The sequence below is a fragment of the Ursus arctos genome, unplaced genomic scaffold (assembly GCF_023065955.2).
Source record: "Ursus arctos isolate Adak ecotype North America unplaced genomic scaffold, UrsArc2.0 scaffold_25, whole genome shotgun sequence".
Classification (NCBI taxonomy): domain Eukaryota; kingdom Metazoa; phylum Chordata; class Mammalia; order Carnivora; family Ursidae; genus Ursus; species Ursus arctos.
This window is the reverse complement of record NW_026622930.1, coordinates 13,979,438-13,998,264: the sequence shown is the minus strand read 5'-3', so window position 1 is coordinate 13,998,264 and position 18,827 is coordinate 13,979,438. Positions and strand designations below refer to the sequence as shown.

Sequence of the window (18,827 nt, the reverse complement as noted above, 5' to 3'; positions counted from 1 at the left end):
CCATAAGGAAGAGTGCCTTCTGAAGAGTGGGTTTCGAGAAGACGCGATGAGAGTCATGAGTTTCAAACAGGAGGACGTGGGGAACCCAGCTGGCTCAGTTGGAGGAGCATGCGACTCTTGATCTTGGGGGCCGTGAGTTTGAGCCCCACCTTGGGTGTAGAGATTATTTAAATAAATAAATAAAAACTTTAAAAATAAAAATAAGACAAAATAGGAGGATGTGCTTTAAGATTTTCAAATAAAGCTAGAAAAGCTCATGGGCGCCTGGGTGGCTCAGTCTGTGAAGCATCTGCCTTCAGCTCAGGTCATGTGGGATCGAGTCCCGCGCTGGGTTCCTTGCTCGGCAGGGAGTCTGCTGCTTCCCCTGCTTGTGTGCTCTCCGTCTCTCTCTCTGACTGATAAATAAATTAATTAATTAATTAAATAAAATCTTGCAAAAAAGGAAGAAGAAGAAAAGGAGTATGCTGGCACTTACTACAAATCACTTCTGACGAAGAAAAGTGAGTTCAAGGGCATGACCGATAATCATGGGTCCCATTTGGGACCAGTGGCCTGTGCCCCTGTGCTGTTTGCCTGCAGCACGTACAGACTGCAAACACTCCCCGCTGTGTCAAGAAGATCTGTGCTCCTCATTGACCATCTAAAGCTGAAGAGGAAAACAAGCCGCTTGCCCCCGAAGGTAGCTGTGCCTTTAATGTGAACAAGGTAAGGTTTCCAACGTCCTTGAACTTAAAAAGGCAGTTCTCAGTGAGAGAAGTTCTAAGCTCTGGAGACATGGCTTCTGGCGCCAAGTCGATCGCCAGCCCCCACCGTGTGGCCGCGCAGCTCCCTGGCCTCCGTGCCCTCCTCTGTCAAAGAACACAGTCCCACTGCAGGATTCCTGAGCACCCATGGCAGGTGCTGCCCTTAGTCCTAGCGCAGGCGGAAACTTATCACTGCTTCTGCGCCTCGCCGTGCTCGCGTCTCAGAGCTTCTGGAAAAAGGGCCACTCACTGGATGGCTTAGAGCAACAGAAATGTATGCTCTCCCAGTTCTGGCCTGAAGTCCAAAATCCAGGTGTCAGCAGAGCTGGCTCCTTCTGGAAGTTCTGCAAGAGGATGTGTTCCACCCTCTCTGCCAAGCTTCTGCTGGATGCCAGCAACCCTCGAGTTTCTTGGTTGGTAGACATGTCACTCCAACCTCCGCTTCCGTGTCCCCTGCATGCAGGTCTGTGCCTCTTGTCCTCGTCTTATAGGGACATCAGTCATACTGAACTAAGGCCCATCCTAATTCAGTAACACCCTCATCCTGACTTGATTATATCTGCAAAGACCCTATTTTCAAATAAAGCCACATTCCCAGGGACGAAGGACTGGAGCTCCAACATTATCTTTTTTGAGAGACCGTTCAGCCCCCAGCACTTGCTTAGACAGCCGAATGCTGGGCACCGGGGGAAACCCAACAACGACACCACGTGAGTGAGCTGTCATTTCTGAACAGATCATCTGCAAACCTTTACACCGTCTCTGAAGCCCGGAGGGTAGGTGTGGCCGTCCATCAGCCACAGCCAGGTGACAGCCATGCGCACAGCTCCCCACCACACCTGGGGTAAACCTCAGCACCAGGCTAAACAAACGGCTCAAAGTGCGTAAGCCTAACATTTTACACAGGGGGGAAAAAAAGACCAACTGGGATTACATTTCATAAAACTCAATCACTGTTAAGAAAATAACCATCTGGCGATAAATCACGCCTGCACAGGCGGCAGGCTTGTCCAGAGAGAGGCAGGAGAGACTCAGTTACCGCAACAGAAGGGGGGGGGGGGGGAGTCCAGAGAGTCCAGAGGCACCACTCGTCTGGAGCAGAGACCTGGGGAGGAGAGATGAGCCTGGTCACAAGTGCCCTTCACGGCCTCTGACTGCACTGGGAGCTCATTAAATGCATTTTGATAAAGGAGACATTATCATCAAGAGAAATGTACACACAAAAAGAGAGAGAGAGAGAGAAAGAGAAAGAAACCAAGAGCCCACTGTGGACATGGTGGCCTAAGAGATCTGTGCCCACAAGGGTGCCCGCATGGCCACGCACGCTCTAGAATCCCACTTCCGCAGAAATAGGATGGAGCTACCACCCCTAATCCTGGGGTGCCAGGAGCACTGGGAGAGGGCTCAGAAGAGCTGGGTCCCAACTGCTGGCTGTGACATGCAGGGGAGAACAAGAGACACAGTGGGCCCCTGGGGAGACCCAAGATCACCTTAAGCACAGCTACCGAGTCTCCATCCACGCTGACTGCATACACCTTAATTATGACACAAGAACGGGCTTGCAGATCACACACATCCCAGCGCCATCTGCCCACACAGAAAAGGTCTTCTGCAGAATGAGCAGTGTGAGGATGGAGCTCCATGCTGGCACTTCCCTCAAACCTTTCGGAAATCCTCCACGTATGCACGACCCCGACGTGCAAGCTGCCGCTCCTAGCTCCTGTGCTTCGGGCAGAAATGTTCTTCTGCGGCTCACCGCCTGGACCCTGGTGATTGGAGGCAGACCAGAACCTGTGATGGGTGGTCATCCTCAGTGTCTCACAAAAGCATGGACTAGGGAAGATAACTCCCCCATGAGTTACTGGAGAAACACACTGAATAAGCACAGTGGGCCCACAAGAGAAGGTTTCCTGAATGAAGTGGAGCACTCGAAGATTCAGGGAGATGCAGGCACTCGTCCCAGTCACGGGTCAGTGACCAAGTTCGCTCTAGAATCCAGAGACCCTAAGCCTCTACACCTCAGCGCTCTGTGCACTTTCCAAGCTCTCTCCCTATGAACCCTCTCTGTACACAACAGAAACCCTGCCATCGATTCATATAAAAATGAAGAGGCAGCAGTCCCCCCCTCGCCTGCCCTCCCACAGCACCTCACACAGATGTCACAGGCCATGTTGTAGGTGTATCCCCTACATGCTCATGTCTCCCACTAGACTGAAATCATCCTCGTTTTCCTGACACCTAACACAAAGCCTGTTTATAAGCATGAAATCAACATCTGTTAAATGAATGAGTTATAAGGAAGTTCCAGACACCATACTGAAGTGGAATCATTACCTTACTGCTTGTTAATATTATTTCAGAGAAACAACCCACTTAGATACAAACTGATCTATAAGGATGGGGGAGAAGGCCTGTAACATAAGTCAAGGGGCGCCTGGGTGGCTCAGTCGGTTAAGCATCCAACTCTTGGTTTTGGCTCAGGTCATGATCTCAGGGTCATGGGATCCAGCCCCGTGTCGGGCTCCACACTCAGTACGGAGTCTGCTTTAAGACTCTCCCTCTGCCTCTCTCCCCACTCATGCACGTGCATGCTAAGATAAATAAATCTTAGGGGAAAAAAAAACATAAGTCAAAAACAGCCCAGAGATAATGAATATAAAGTTAATCATAACAGATCTTCAAATAAAAAATGTTCCCACAGTCCTCCAACTACACTGGTCAGCGCTTCTGGGCAATCTGCATTCCCTACACGTAATACCTTATCAACACACAGGATCGGGTCCTTTGCTCACCAGGAAGGATCTGTGTGGATTTCATCAATGGCTAGACTATGAATTAGCAGGTAACTCAAACAGTATCCACAGATTCATTCAAAAACTAACATTCAAGGATAGTCCAAGTAGTTAATGAAACAAAAAATGTGATAGCTTTGAGCCTATTTTCAAAGGTCATGAACAGAAATGATACATCATCTATTTAAAAAATTTAGTACACTCAGTGACTCAAAGCAAGACACATGAAGGAAAATAAATCCCATGTAAATGGCATAAGTTCATGTCCGTTTCCAATTAATCAGAATCTCAAGGCATGAGTGAAGCAGTGAAAGAATGCAGAGGAGAGCACCAGAGGCAGTGGACCTGGGCTCTTCACCCAGATATATGGATTTTCAGCCCATCACTTGCACTGTCTGGACCTTAGAGTCTTCTACAATCCAACATGGCCTTCTCGGATCCCAGGGAAGAAATCTCTAAGAGTTCAGGGAACACCAACAGGGAAGAAAAACTGTCGTGCTCAGATTCACTCTCACAAAAGTGACGGACTATTGGGTATTACAAACGACTAAGTGAATTTCCTGGGGCCAGGTTCAACTCTGTTGTATGGCTTGAACCACCTCTCTCTCTCCCAACTATAAAACACTCCTTGGTCGGCACGTTCAACGCAAAGACTCTCTTCCTTTCCTTAATTCCTGACAAGAGGGTAGTAGTGATGGCCACAACAGCTGGCCACTGAAGGGAGATGGAGGCAGTTATGTGGGCAAACCCAGTCTTACACTAGACTGAAAAAAAATATATTAGAAAGCTACTCATACAGGGTACACAAACCTTATTGTAACAGGAAAGACTCAAGTATTTCCAAAAGGCTGAACTTATGTTTCTCATGAACACGTGAATTGGTGGCTGATGGCTTGCCCATTCTCTCATAAGGTATTTCAAGAGTACCTAACACATGGCAGGCAACATGCTCACCCCCAGGGATGCAAAAAAATGGGTAACACGTGGTCCTTGTTCGGCATCTCAGGGTGGGGAGACAGGTGAGAGGGGAACAGTATCTGGCAGGCACAGACACGAAGGAGATGATCACAATGCAAAATAAGAGGCAAAGTGGAGAACAGAGACCACAGTGGGAAGGGGCAGTCTGGGAAGGTTTTGCAGAGGTGCAGCCCGGCTGGCTCGTCCAAGTGGAGAATGCAGCATCAGGAGGAGAAAAGAGGAGGAAGAATATGTTGGGCAGAGAGAACAGCATATGCAAGTGACAATCAGCATCAGAGCACATGGCCTTTGTGGAACAGGGAGTCCTGGGATAAGGCAAAAAGACTGGAACATCAGAATAATGACGGAGGAGAGTATGAAAGGGAAAACAGCTTCCTTTAAGGGGTGGGGGGGAAAGAAGAGGAAGGAGCATAGATCAAAAAGAGATTTAGGAGACACATCAATGAAATGCCGTATGTGGACCTGCTTTGGATTCTAATTTGAATAAACCACTGCTGAATTTTTTTTTTTTTTTTTTAAAAACAGTCAATCGGGTAAATTCTAAAATGGACTGGATTTTAGGTGACGGTACAGAATCATGGTTCATTTGTTTTTAGGAGTGATAATGGTTTTGTAGGGGTGTGTGTGTGTTCATGAGTTCTCATGTATTAGAGATACATTCTGAAATATCTGTAGACATCATGACATGATTTGGTTCTAGGATTTGCTTTAAAATAATCCAGCAAGGGGTTGCTGGGCGGCTCAGTCAGCTTCAGGATTCTTTCCCTCTGCCCCTTACCCCCACTCACGTGCACACTCCCTCTCTCTCTCAAATAAGTAAATCTTTAAAATAACAAAATAAAATAAAAATAAATAAAAATAAGATAATCGAGGGGCGCCTGGGTGGCTCAGTCGTTACGCATCTGCCTTCGGCCAAGGGCGTGATCCCAGAGTCCTGGGATCGAGTCCCACATCAGGCTCCTCTGCTCGGAGCCTGCTTCTTCCTCTCCCACTCCCCCTGCTTCTGTTCCCTCTCTCGCTGGCTGCCTCTCTATCAAATAAGTAAATAAATAAAATCTTTTAAACAAAAAAATTAGATAATCGAGCAAAGAGGGTGGGAAGGGGCCAGGGGAAGAAGGATGGAACAAGAAGGGTCCCACATGAATAATACCCATGATGGGCCAACTCCCATGAGCTACATTGGATTCTGAAGTCCGTTATGATACGGTCCTGAAATCTGCCATGATAGAAAGCATTAGAAAGGCAGACCTTATAAACCCTGCTTCTCAAATTTCAGAGTAAAAAAGAATCATTTTGGGAGCTTGCGTAAATGCAGATTCCCAGGGAGCCGCACGACAAGTTCTCAGGAAACCTGGGCTAAGGCCCAGAAATCTGCATTTCTTTCTTTTTTTTTTTTAGATTTTATTTATTTATTTGACACAGAGACAGCCAGCAAGAGAGGGAACACAAGCAGGGGGAGTGGGAGAGGAAGAAGCAGGCTCCCAGCAGAGGAGCCCGATGTGGGACTCGATCCCGGAACGCCGGGATCACGCCCTGAGCCGAAGGCAGACGCTTAACGTCTGCGCTACCCAGGCGCCCCTAGAAATCTGCACTTCTAATAAACATTCCAGATTATTCTGAAGCTGATGGTCAGAGCCACACTGTGAGACACACCACCGGAGGTAACAGGAACCACACAAGGGCTGGGACACCATCGTGTCTGTGTACTGCAGCCTCTGGCAGCACTCGATCAGATGGACTTGAGGAGAGACAGTAAGTAGGAACAGAAGCATCGGGAGGCCCCTGGGACGCCTTGCCAGCCAACAGTGAAGACCAGCGGCTGTGGAGATCAGAGAGAACAGGACAGCCAGAGGGACACGGAGGAGGGAGAATCAAGAGACTGTGTAACTGGGTATGAGATTTAAGAAGAGGGAGGCATCAGGGGTGACCCCAAGGTGTCCCCCAAGGACCCAGTGTTGCCTCTCTATGCCCCCCATGTCCACATGTTCTAAGAACTCAGTGTGGTTAAACGAACAAAAGAAGGAGTAGAATCACCTACTTGGCCCCTTTTCCCCACAGAACTAAAAGATTAATATTACTGTGCTTCCCTACGACGCCGAAGGGGAAAAGACTTTACCATCTCAAACGGCAAGAGGGCAAACTCTACCCCAACATCACGAAATGACCAAATCCACAGGGCCGGGTTGAGGGAGCGGGTCACTCATCTCATGCCTCTATGAGCTGTATGAATTCCAGAAGGGTCAGGACATTATCGAAGGGGTGACACCAACAAACAAAAGAACGGTCAATGAAAACGGGATCCATTAAATAAAAATAAGAGTGAAATACTTTGGAAAAATAAGTTGCAGATTGGGTTTTTTTGTTGTTGTTGTTTTTTTGGTTTGTGTAAAAATCTGGTCCACATTGATTAAGTCTATAGAAAATCATTCCAGGGCAACTGTGGCCTTCCGCATGGTGAACAGGCCTGCTACGCAAACCTCTAAGGCTCCTGCTTTGTACCTTTGTGTATGTGGCACCCATGCTCAGAAATGTCTAAGGGCTTCCCACTGCCTTCAGAGCAAAGTCTAAGTTCCTGGGTGTGGCTCTCAAGAACCCCACAGTCCAGCTCAAACTACCTTCCCAAATCTATGTCCCTCTCTGTCCTACCGGAACCCTCTGCTTCAGCCAACTGGGGGAAAGGAAAAGCAAAGAAGAATTTTGGTTCAACATCTGGTCATGTCATCTCAGCAAGCCACTGAATCTCTCTGAGCCTCAGTTTCCCCTCCTGTAAAAAGAACATAATATCAACTTTGCAGTTGTTGGAAAGCTATGGGGTCATAGATACAAATGCCTCATGCAATTCCAAACAGCCCCCCATAGGCTCTGTGAAAATATCAGTTCCCATTTTGCACACTCGGTCTCCCGCATATGACTTCCCATCCCATTCCCTGCCCCCTCCCCACCCATGTGCAAGCTAACCCTTGTGCCTTGTGACCTCCTCTCTCCCTGCCATCCATCCCTGCTGTTCTGGCCTTCCTGAAGGGTCCAGCTAATGAAATTCTGTGTCATCTCTAGGAGTCCCGCCATGGTTCTACCAAACTTTAGGGGCCATTTTCTCCTTGGGATTAACAAACCATGTAATCTTGGCCATTGGTCAATCCCTTGGCAAATGGGAAATACCACTTTTAACCTTCCTGGTCTCTTTTTATCTTTGCCCGGTCCACTACACCAAAGTCTGGTAATCTCTCTGTATGTCTATGCCGGTCCTTTCACAGAGTAATTACATTTTTTCCCCACGTTGAAAATCACAATGTGATGACATGGGCTGGTTAGCAAGAACCATTACCCAATCTCTTGATCTTGAAAATCAGGACAACTTGTGTTGGATAGCTGACATTTATTCCTGTCTAGAACAGGGGGCTAGAGTTCATAATTTTGGGTAATCACTCAACCCTGTGATTACAGGCAATTTGAGGGCAGCTGGCAGGAAGAAGTAGCCACCAAAGAAAAACTTTGCTAGTTTGGGAAACGCCAGCCCCAAATCCATGGAAACAAAACGCAAGAAAGATGAAGTCACCACAGCAATGATAAAGAAGCAGAAGGGAGCCTTGGGACAGTCCCACAGTTCTCTGGTGTATTCGTCTCCAACACCTGGGATAAGTGTCTTGAGGAGACACAAAGGGAAACAGAAAGTACAAAATAGTCAAAAGCTCCTCTTATTTTTTTTTTAAGATTTTATTTATTTATTTGACAGAGATAGAGACAGCCAGCGAGAGAGGGAACACAAGCAGGGGGAGTGGGAGAGGAAGAAGCAGGCTCATAGCGGAGGAGCCTGATGTGGGGCTCGATCCCATAACGCCGGGATCACGCCCTGAGCTGAAGGCAGACGCTTAACTGCTGTGCCACCCAAGCGCCCCAAAAGCTCCTCTTATTTTTATTTTCATTATTGAAATGTTTTTGAAAGACTAAACGCTTCCCAGAAAATTTTTCATGGCAGGCATGTTTCAAGCCCCAGCCCCAGCCCACACGAAGGGGCATCCCAGCAGCGACCTGGATTCAGGACATCCCGCCCTTGTTTTGACCAGACCCGAGCATCTAACCCAGGAAGACCAAGTCCGTGTATCCGGAACTATGACAGAGACACTGCAGAGAAATGATGGGGCTGATGTCGCTGGGCACGGGAGGCATCACAGCGAGGGGGCTGGCGCCCAAGTTCCACCACAGCGAGCCAAGGGCCTCAAGAAGCAGAAATCAAGAGCCGCAGAGGAAGCCAGACTGCGAACGAGAGAGTGGAACACATCCCCACAGAAAGGCAGGGAGGAGCATCCCATGTGGCCACCGAGGGACGTAGGGAGCGGTTCCAATCACCGCGGACCCGAGATGTGCTTTGTCTGCGCCTTACCACCCGCCTGGTGGGACTTATTATTATATCTTTGGGACAAACGCTCTTTTACTTATGCCAACCTGGGTGGCTTTCTTTTCCTTGCAACCAAATGTGCCTTGACTACAACATTCTCCTTTAAGAGAAGCTAAATAAATTCCACCGGGAAATCCCTCTTATAATCTATTTCAACTGACAGCAGCTACTTTTGTCTGATTTATCACCTCGGTAAGGCTTCCTTCTGGCCGAGGGAGGGGCTGCGATCTCTTTTTAAAACAGAAGTGATCCTACATGGGCAGGGCCAGCGTGTGCAGCCCTACATTACAGTGCCCTACACGATGCATCTAAACTAGTTTGGTCAGCTTATCCATTCCCTGAAAGCTGGGGAGCCACCACATCAGCAACTCCGTTGCTAAGGCAACTGCTTACTTTCCATATCAACTGCAAACTCGTTGCTATGGAAACACATATACAAGAAAAATTCCTCTCTCCAGCCAGGGACCAGATGGCAGGGAACTCAGGGAAGTCATGGGTTAGGGGGCTTTGCTAAATGGGATGTTTACTAGAGTGCATTTCTCTCATCATATCGGAGACACCACCAGTCCCGAGCACATTTAGAAATTACCACCTCATTACAAAAAGCAAAGGTTTGTTTTCTTCCTGCAAAACTACAGGCAGGAACTATAATAACTACAGGTAAGTTATATTTGAAATAATTCTGAATTTCTCCCTCTACATAGGAACCTCTTTTGTTTTTATTCCCCATGCTGAATATACCCCAAAATGAACTCCCTAGTCGAACAGTAATGGAAATACAATTTTCAATAAGAACTGAAATAGAGGTTTGATTTTTCCTCCTTTCTGATGGAGAGATAATCCAGAAATCCTCTTTAGTTTCCACCAACTAAGCGCTAATGTGTCCCAGATTCATACCTCTGCTCTGACTTCTCTTTTAAGCTCAAAACTCACATATCAAACCTCCAACCTGATAGCTCCACTCAGATGTTCAAAAGCCACCTCAAATTTAACAGTCAAACCAGAATTTTTGCTCTAACCCCATCCGACTTCCCAACCCTAGGTTGCCCATAAACCTTCATCCGCAAACCCCAATCCTGGTCTAAGCCAGCATCGTTTCTGTCATCTCTAACCTGTACCACGGGAACCAGTCCGGATATATGCTTCTCTCTGATGTCACTTTAAAACATCTCATTCTCCCTCTTTAATGTACTTTCTACTAGCCTTCTTTCTGTTCCTTGGACATTCAAGCTGTTGCCACCTCAGGGCCTTTGCACCTGCTGTTCTCTCTGTTCCCGTCTTTGTAGCACCCTGTTCCCACTTAAGGCATGGCCCCATCAGCACCTCCAGGAAGCCTCCCACCCTCCTCCCCACCCCTCTCCAGCACATTATCCTGTTGTATTTTCTTCACTGTGTGTATCACTACCTGACAGACTACCTATGTGTCCACGTATGGACCTACTGTTTAACCTGGGCCTCACCCTCCCCTTCTCCCTGCCCTATGGAGAGTCTAGAACAGCCAGGTAACGATCACAGGTCACCACTATATCCTCAGCACCCAAAACTGTGCCTGGCACTCCACATGTATGTGTGGCATGAATGACCACTGCTAAAAAAGCTTCAAAAAGGACTGAACTACTTTGTGTGGTAAAGGCTGAGTCTAATTTTTACTTTGCAGGGTCTCGGAATCGTGGCTACAAACACAGGTTCTCACTTTACATGACTGCATCCGTGGAAGACACTGGAAAGAACCGGGCATCCCATGCAGTATTCCGAGAGTCCTTCGTGGGACGCTGCTCTGGGCCACACTATGGTACTCTGATTTCAGGAGACCCTGGATGCTTTTTCCCTCCACTAGAGCCACGATGAGAGTAGCACTCATGCGACTTGGCCTTTTTTTTCTAAAACAAAGCGTACGAACGTTCTGCTAGCTGACTGTTTTCTGTCTAATGACATTAGTTAAATCACTTATCGGTGCTGTCCCTGGAGGAGCACAGACACAGCCTCTGCGAGGCACGTCACAGAGCTCCAGCGAACGGAAGGCACCCCGAACTCAAGCCCACTGGGTGCAGAGCGGAACCCCACCTCTCCTGTGGGGACGAGGGGAAGAGACCGAAGGGTCACCGGAGAGCCTCTCCCCTGAGACGCAGCACAATCTCTCCGCCTGTCTTTACTGGTCTCCTGCGGAGCTCACGGGAGCGCGAGCGCGTGCATGCACACACGTCAAAGACTGCATCCCGTTCCTGGAACGCTCTGTAACCTCACACAGCAAACCGCCAAGTTATTACTGAAAGGACAACTTCACACTGCTATCTTCAACCATACATTTCCTTGCTTTTCTTCTTATCATACTTGGCACAGACTACATCTTCACCTCTATCAAGCTATTGCTTTTGAAAATATTAAATGTAATTTAACCAGAATATCTTGAAGCAAAACTTTGGTTAACTGCTATGTTAAAAAAAAAAAAAAATGGGTCGGCATCTCGGCTTTAGTGAAGTTACCAGAGCAATTTAAAGTTTCCCCCTTGGCGTCCTAGCTCCCCCACCAACTCCTTACCCTTATTTACATAACCTCTCTGACCACCCATCTCTCTCCTTCCTCTTCCCTGACACCGTTCCAACACATCCCTTGGGTCCAGCAACATTCATCTCCTCTAGACTTCTGTGACAGAAAATCCCACGCTTGCTTAGTAACACAACCAGCGTTTTATCTGGGACTGCAAAGGGCCCAGCCAAAAGACTACATTTCTTAGCCTGCTTTGCAGCCATGTGAGACCAGAGCATAGCCAGTGACATGAAAGCAGAGTGTGGAGTTTCTGAAAAAGCTCCCTCAAACTGCTAACTCAGTGGGACCCCCTCTGGTCCTTCCCTGCTCACCCCTTCCTACTTCCTGAATGGAGAACATGCTAGCGGATGTCATCTGCAACCACGAGAAGGCTCTGAGAATGGAAACCAGCAGGGACTGGGAAGAGCAGAGAGATGGAATGTGGGTCTCTGTCCAACTCCTCAAGACTTATTTTATGTGACAGACCAATCCACTTGTAGCGTGTTTAATTCACTGTTGTTTGGATTTTCTAGAACAAATAGTCAAACCTCACCCTAACTAATCCATTCTTGGAGGTCCCGTGCTCATTCCCACACCAGAAGAATGCTTTGTGAATTCAGTCGAGTGCTTCCCCCATGAAGAGTACCCACATGCCCCACTTTAGGGAAGAGAAGCTTCTCTGACCTCAAACAACTACCTATCACTTATTGATCTGCCTGGCGTGCTTCCCATACTTGTGGTGGTTTATTCCTTTTCATTTTTTATTATGTCTCCTGTCTCCCTGCAATGTACACTCTTAAAAGGCAAGAACTAAATCTCACTTTTTAACGTAACCTTTCACATTACCAAATAATTCTACTGAATAAACTAATAAGCAGGGGCCCGTGGTATCTCTAAAATCACAGGTAAAGAGAGACTGACGGCCTCCTAATACGGAAGCACCCCACAGAACAACTTGCTAAGTTCTGACAGTAGCTTCAGGCCCGTGTTGAACCAATGGCAGCCAAAAGATAAACCCTCACAGGGCTGGTGAGATGTATTCATTGATACAAGCGGCAAATAAGTGACAAGAGTAGGGAATGGGAATAAGATACTGGAAGGAGACCCTGGAACCAAAATCCATAAACAAAAGACCTGCCGAAGAAACCACAGTATCATCAACACAAACATTACATTAGCCTTTTAAAAATACAGAATCACCTGTTCCAAGTGCAAAAATGTCCACTGGGAAGACGGTGGAGTTTTCTATAAAATCTAAGATCTGCCATCACCTTGCCAAAACTTAAGAGCATCAAGATGACCAAGGGCTCCGTGAGAGAGTATGGATTAATCCGAACAACCCACCACTGTTTGTGAAAGAAGCAAAACCCATGACTTTCAAATAGGAGGTCAGTGTGCCAACTTCCCATATTATTTACTGCAGAGAATTATCCTGCAGCTAAAGTGATTTCAAAGGGAAATCCCAAAGCCTCTTCAGCTCAACGGGGGAGGTTCTGAGAGCAATTTCTTGCTGCTTGGATATCCAGGCCGTACATCAATGAAGAAGCATCCCAAAGACCTACCAGGTACCATGAAGCCCTCCCAAAGGAAACGCAACATTTTCTGAACCATCCATGGGGAAAGCTTCTGGACACTAATGGGGCCCTCAACTCCAGAAGACCCAAGCTTTCCAGAACACTTGTAGGGATCCTTAGCGAGGTCAATAATAGGAGTCACTGTGGAAGGACTTGAAAAAGCAGGTTATCTTTGAAACAGAAGGGCCAGAAAAGAACGATGTGAGAAATAGGAAACAGATAAGCAAAAGGAGGAGACCCTGAGGAAGGAAGGGCTTCTGCGGGGAACTAGGAGGAAAGTTTGGGAGGGGCGGCCTCACTGGACCACAGGCCACACATTCACCTTTCTATCCTTTCAGCACTTGGTGCAGTTGAGCAGAGCAGCAACTGACCCCATAACAGGTATTTTAAAAAGCCTTTCGAATGAATGAATGAGCAGACAATGAACAGCTGGCAAGATCGGGACAACAGAAATGCCCCCCCCCCCCCCCCCAGCCAGGGCATCTAATACCTGGAAGAATCGGGAAGAAGCAGAGTCGGTGGGATCCATGGGAGAGCATGGCCAAGGGCGGTACAGACTTCTTGGATGACAGAGGACTGGTATGAAGTGCTCCCTACTCCAGGGCCTGCGGCATGGGGTTATGTTTACTTCAAGCCCCTCGGAGACCTTGGAAGTCTCAACCTTCTGAGGCAACAAAGTGTACATTCAGCACAGACAACAGAAAGCAGTGCGCTAGGCCCATACTCAGGGATGAACAGGGTCGTCACCGGCCCAGAGGCCGCAGAGGAAAACTTCCACACCTCGTCACATTCTCCGCACGCCCCACCACCCAACAACATTGATTCTTAGGACCTTCCCCATCAAAACCAGACTGCACAGTCCTTCAAAGTGCATTACTTATCCAAAATAAAAGAAGTCATCTCTTCTTCCTAAAATGACCATCAATGAAACAGGTACACTGTCTAGCATCACAGGAAAGGGACATGCTCTTGACTGTGCTGACATCACCAAGAGGAGGGAACTCGAGGCAACTATGCATATGGGGGTGTCCTGCCATGTAAGAGATGTGCCACCGCACTTTCCAAACCGCCTTTGAAAAAGGATCTCATCTACTAGGATGGAGAAGCGAAACATCAAGGGGGCTGGGAACTGGGAGGGAGGGCTGGTATAAACAGTGTCTATGCAGAGAGAAGGGCCTTTGAACTTGGGCCAGGTCCGTGGAGGGGGCATCGGACAGATCCTGGAAGCAGGCAGCCGAGAGGGCAGTGGTAGGCTCCATGTGGATGCCACGTCTTTCCATTTGCTGACAAAGACAGAATCTGGCCCCAAATCAACAGCACAAAAAGCTTCTCTATATTTACCTTTCTCTATCCCGCACCCCCAGAGTGAATTCTGGGTTGACTGATGTTATTTTAGTTCTCTCTAACTCGTGCTCATAGAATGGTTTGAGGAAGAATGTAGAGATCATTTACAATAGCCTGTCTATGGAGGTGTAATCAAGCACCCGGGTTAATTTAAGCGTAAGGTCCTTCCTTCAAAACTGGAGGAAGTGAGGGTGAGTTCCTATTCTGCTACTTACTAGCTGTGTGACCTCCAGCAAATCCCTTAACCACTCTGAGCTTAACTCATCACTTATTTTAAGAAGGAAGATAGGACCTACCTCACAGGATTACAGTGAGGAAGCAGGATACTGCATACGGAAAGTTCAAAGAAGGGGTGTCCATATTATGTCTGCTACTGTTATTACAAAATACAGGTGGCTCTTCACTTTTCCTGAGTCAGAGGTTCCATTAAAGAATCTAAAAACCAAACGAACAAAATCTTGGGATCCTCCAGGAAAATGCAACATGCATAGTCATGGGGCATGCAGTCAACAATTTCAGGCTGTCTGCAGCAGAGCCTCTGATATCCAAAGACCCCCAATTAAGAAGCCCAGTAATTACAAATTCCTGCTTCTATGTGAAGGCCAAGACACCCACCAGCACCAGCATCAAAACTAGAACCAGGTATCCTGGCTTCTAATCCGCTCCTCTTTCAACCAAGACAAGTTGCCCATATTAATAAGCTAAAACTATTTAAAGCACTCAGCCCCAGAGGCACCTGGCCGGCTCAGTCAGAAGAGCATCCGACCCTTAATCTTGGGGTCGTGGGTTCGAGCCCCACGTTGCACATAGAGAATACTTAAAAAATAAAAATAAAACACTCAGCCCTGGATATAATAAACATACTTTTGTACAGTGTTTCCTTGATAAGCCCTCTTGTGACAACATTTTTTTGTTAAATTGGTACGAAGAAAAAGCACAGAAATAGAAACACACATACCTAATCATTATAATCCAGTCACTGCACTTTACTTCTCCTTTACAAGTACTCAGAGAGGTTAGCATGTGCTCATCTTAGAGTCTTAACTAAGATCTGTATTTAGGGGCTATAAAACTTATTCTCAGACTTTGAAACTCTACTGTGATTGATTCAGGCAAAGGTTGATCCACAGAAGAAACGCTAAGCTGAGAAGCTGGTGGGAAACTTTGCAAAGATGGCAGCAGCCGATCCCGAGGGAACCCACAGCTCGCACTCAGCACCCCGGGAGGGCCAGCCAGCCTTCCTGATGTGAGAACACAGAGGAACTGTCCATAAAGCATTCTTGGGGGGGGAAAAACCAGAATGTGATCCAGCCTTACTTCCATTTCAAAGAAAACACACGGGCATAGAAGAACATGCTAAATGAAATCCAAAGGAAGCCACCAGAACGCGGGGCACCCCACGCTCAGAGGACGGGAAAAGGCATCAGAAAGGAGACGACACAGGGCTGCTGTCCACGAACACAGACATCAGGCGCCTAACAGCCAACCGCACGGCATGAACCATGTTTGGATCCTAATTCAATCAAACCTTCTATAAATCCTCGGAGATCTCTGAATACGGATCTGGTACTAGGTGTTCCCAAGGAAGTGCTCACTTTGCTCAGGGTGACGCTGGCATTGAAGTGATGTAAAAACTGGCGATTTTTCTTCCGCACGCGGAAGGTAAAATGACATGAGATCTAGGATCTGAAGCCACAACCCCTTGCTAACTGTTGGAGCTGGTTATGGGCAATGGGGACGATAGGGATTCATCACACTACTCTCTCTCTATGTATGTTTGAAATTCTCCAGGATTACAAAATAAAAAAAACTCTTCCACAGTCCTTTTTTAAGTCCTTACGTATCTAAGTCTTGTAAGAGATAAAACGTAAAAAGAGAGAAAGAGAAAACGGAAGCAAAACTGTCTATTCTCCCCGACTTACTCATTCATGAGACGTTCCCGATGAAATCTCAGCTTTGGAAAGAACCCAAGAGGGCATCTAGTTCAGGGATTCTCAAATCTGGCTGCAAGTCAGAAACACCCATGGAGCTTATCAGAACCACCAGTTGTCCCCAACCCACCTCAAACCGACTGAATGAGACTCTCCAGGGCAGAGCCAGGAAAGGCTCCTGGCTTTGAAGTGCCCCGGGGTGTTGCTGGTGCATCTTGTAAGATCCCTCTCCCACATCCCAGGCAGGCAGGTGTCCAGCAGGGGACGTGTTCCAAGCCCGCAGGGACAAGGACCACACCGGATTCTGCATTCTCAGTTCCGTCAAGCTTAAAACAGTGTTCCACACTTTTAGAAGAAAACAATGTGAATACAACGTGCAAGCCCTCCATTCTCCCCTTCAACGAACCTATTTCTCACCAACACTCAGCTGCACTTGGTCACTGGGTGGTGGCCCAACCTTGGTGGGGGAACTACCGCCAAGTAAAATCCCCTGGGGAAAAAACAAGTTTACCTGTGCAGCCAAAGGGGCTTTCACCGGGCAAAGTGTCAGGGAGAATGCCTTCCCCTTTACTCAGCTGTCCAGAGGAGCAACCCCGAATGGAGGGGCCAGCTCCAGGGCCCTGGAAGGACCTGGGAGTAACCCAAGAAGGGAGGAGAAAAGGGGGGAAACTCACACCCTGGGCTCTGCTCTCATAAAATCACAAATGATGGGAACAAACTCCCCACCACAACACTGACTGGCATTCTATCAGAAACATGTCAGTACAGGTCGGCCTGGCTAGGAAGCCAGAACTCCGCACATTTCATAAGATTTAACAATCTCAAATCCTTCAAGCCTTCCACAGGTGGTATCGGTGTTTATGCAGAATGACAACTGTCACCCCTGGAGCACCCGACCCCCCAGCGTGGGGGCTGGGGGCACACAAGGGGGAGATGGCACTCCTGCCCATGTGCCTTAACACACGCACCCCGCCCAATACTACCTGTCACTCGGGGGGCTAAAGAATACTCCTCCCAAGCCTCTTTGCACACTTTGGGGTTGCTCTTGTTGAATATTTCTGAGTGAGCATTTGCTCAATTACTTTATGTGTCCTGGCTTCGTGGCAAACACAGGGGCAGGAAAGCAGGAGCACGCAGGGCAGGCTCACGCCACGCGGAAAGCACCGTTCGTTGCCTTCTCGGGGACGTGCGGCTTTGGGGGACCTGGACAGCAATTTCTTCACTATCTTCTAATCCTGGAGTTGCTTTCTAAGATTTTCCCCTCCTAACCACAAAGACCCACCTATACAGACACTTTTAATAGCACACACTTGGTTCTTCACAGGGGTGCCGCGAACTCTCTTCAAGTTCCAAGAATGATGGTAAAGCAGTCAACAGAGCCGAGTCCAGAGGTCGGTCTCCTCATGCCCCTTCTGCTATGTGGAGGGGAGGAAAGAGAGCAGGACACCCGGGGACAGCAACAGCACCCCACGATTGTCATGGTTAGGTAAAAAGAAGGACGTGGGGACTATTCGCACTGGCACGCTGGACCCAGGATCCAGTGTGCCTACACCAGCAGTCAAAGCAGAACTCCTGAGTGTCCACATCTTTCCTGGTGTTCCCAGGTAACCCCCCTCCTCAAACCCTGCATGCCCACTCCCCATCTTGAGCATAAACTCCAGGAGAACAGCATTTGCAGACAAACGTGTCCAGTGGCAGCAAGGAGAAATATGGCCACTTCTGATTCATATTTTTCCATGCCCAAGATGAGCAGTTTTCTCGGGCTCAAGATTCTACTGGAAACAGGACCATGTTTCTGGACAGAAAGGCCCCAACACACATGCACAGCCAGTGACCCCACATCCGAACTTCAAAAAGGGGCAAAAGCAGGCACCCAGCTACACATCACAATGTCACTACCACGAAAAACAAGGCTGAAAAATACAGTAATAATGTGAAAACTTTGTGGAGAGAACGTTTCCCAGCTTATGTTTTAACTGTGGCTCCGTTAGTTTTTGGAACTCCAAAGTCAGATCACAGCTCTGCATTCCAGCCCTACCAGTCAATTCTATTTCAACTGTACTTATGATGATATTACAGAAACGATCTCACTTCAGCAGGCCAGGAAACCTGGACGAAGGCTTTACAGTCAAAATTCAATCTTCTGGAAGCCCATCTCTCTAATCAGCCCACCCTGATTTTTCACACCTGGTGTTTTGAAGTGGCCACTTAATGGTACACATGATTCTATGAGGATCACCTGGGCAATTCATGTCTTTCTTTGTCTGGTCTTGGACTATACTGTTTGGCCACCTCCCAATGTCCATTACTGTCCATTTATTCCAGAATCCTGGAGAGGCTGCCTCTCTCCAAGTTACTACTTAGAAAGAAAAGAAATGCCATTTTTCTCTTATCCCGGGTGGCAGTTTTCCTCAAATGTATATACACATACCTCATGGTTACTGGCTGTCCTTGGAATACGGACCTGTGTTTGTACCATAAACCCAAAGTGACCCACCCACCCTGTGGGATGATACCAAGAACCCAGCCAGCGTGCAAACCAC

General features: G+C 47.7%; 1 protein-coding gene across 29 annotated transcripts in view; it reads right to left on the bottom strand.

The window, feature by feature from the left end:
* The window catches only part of FOXN3 (forkhead box N3), a 384,586-nt gene that overhangs the window by 199,360 nt on the left and 166,399 nt on the right, over positions 1-18,827 (bottom strand). The window lies entirely within an intron of this gene.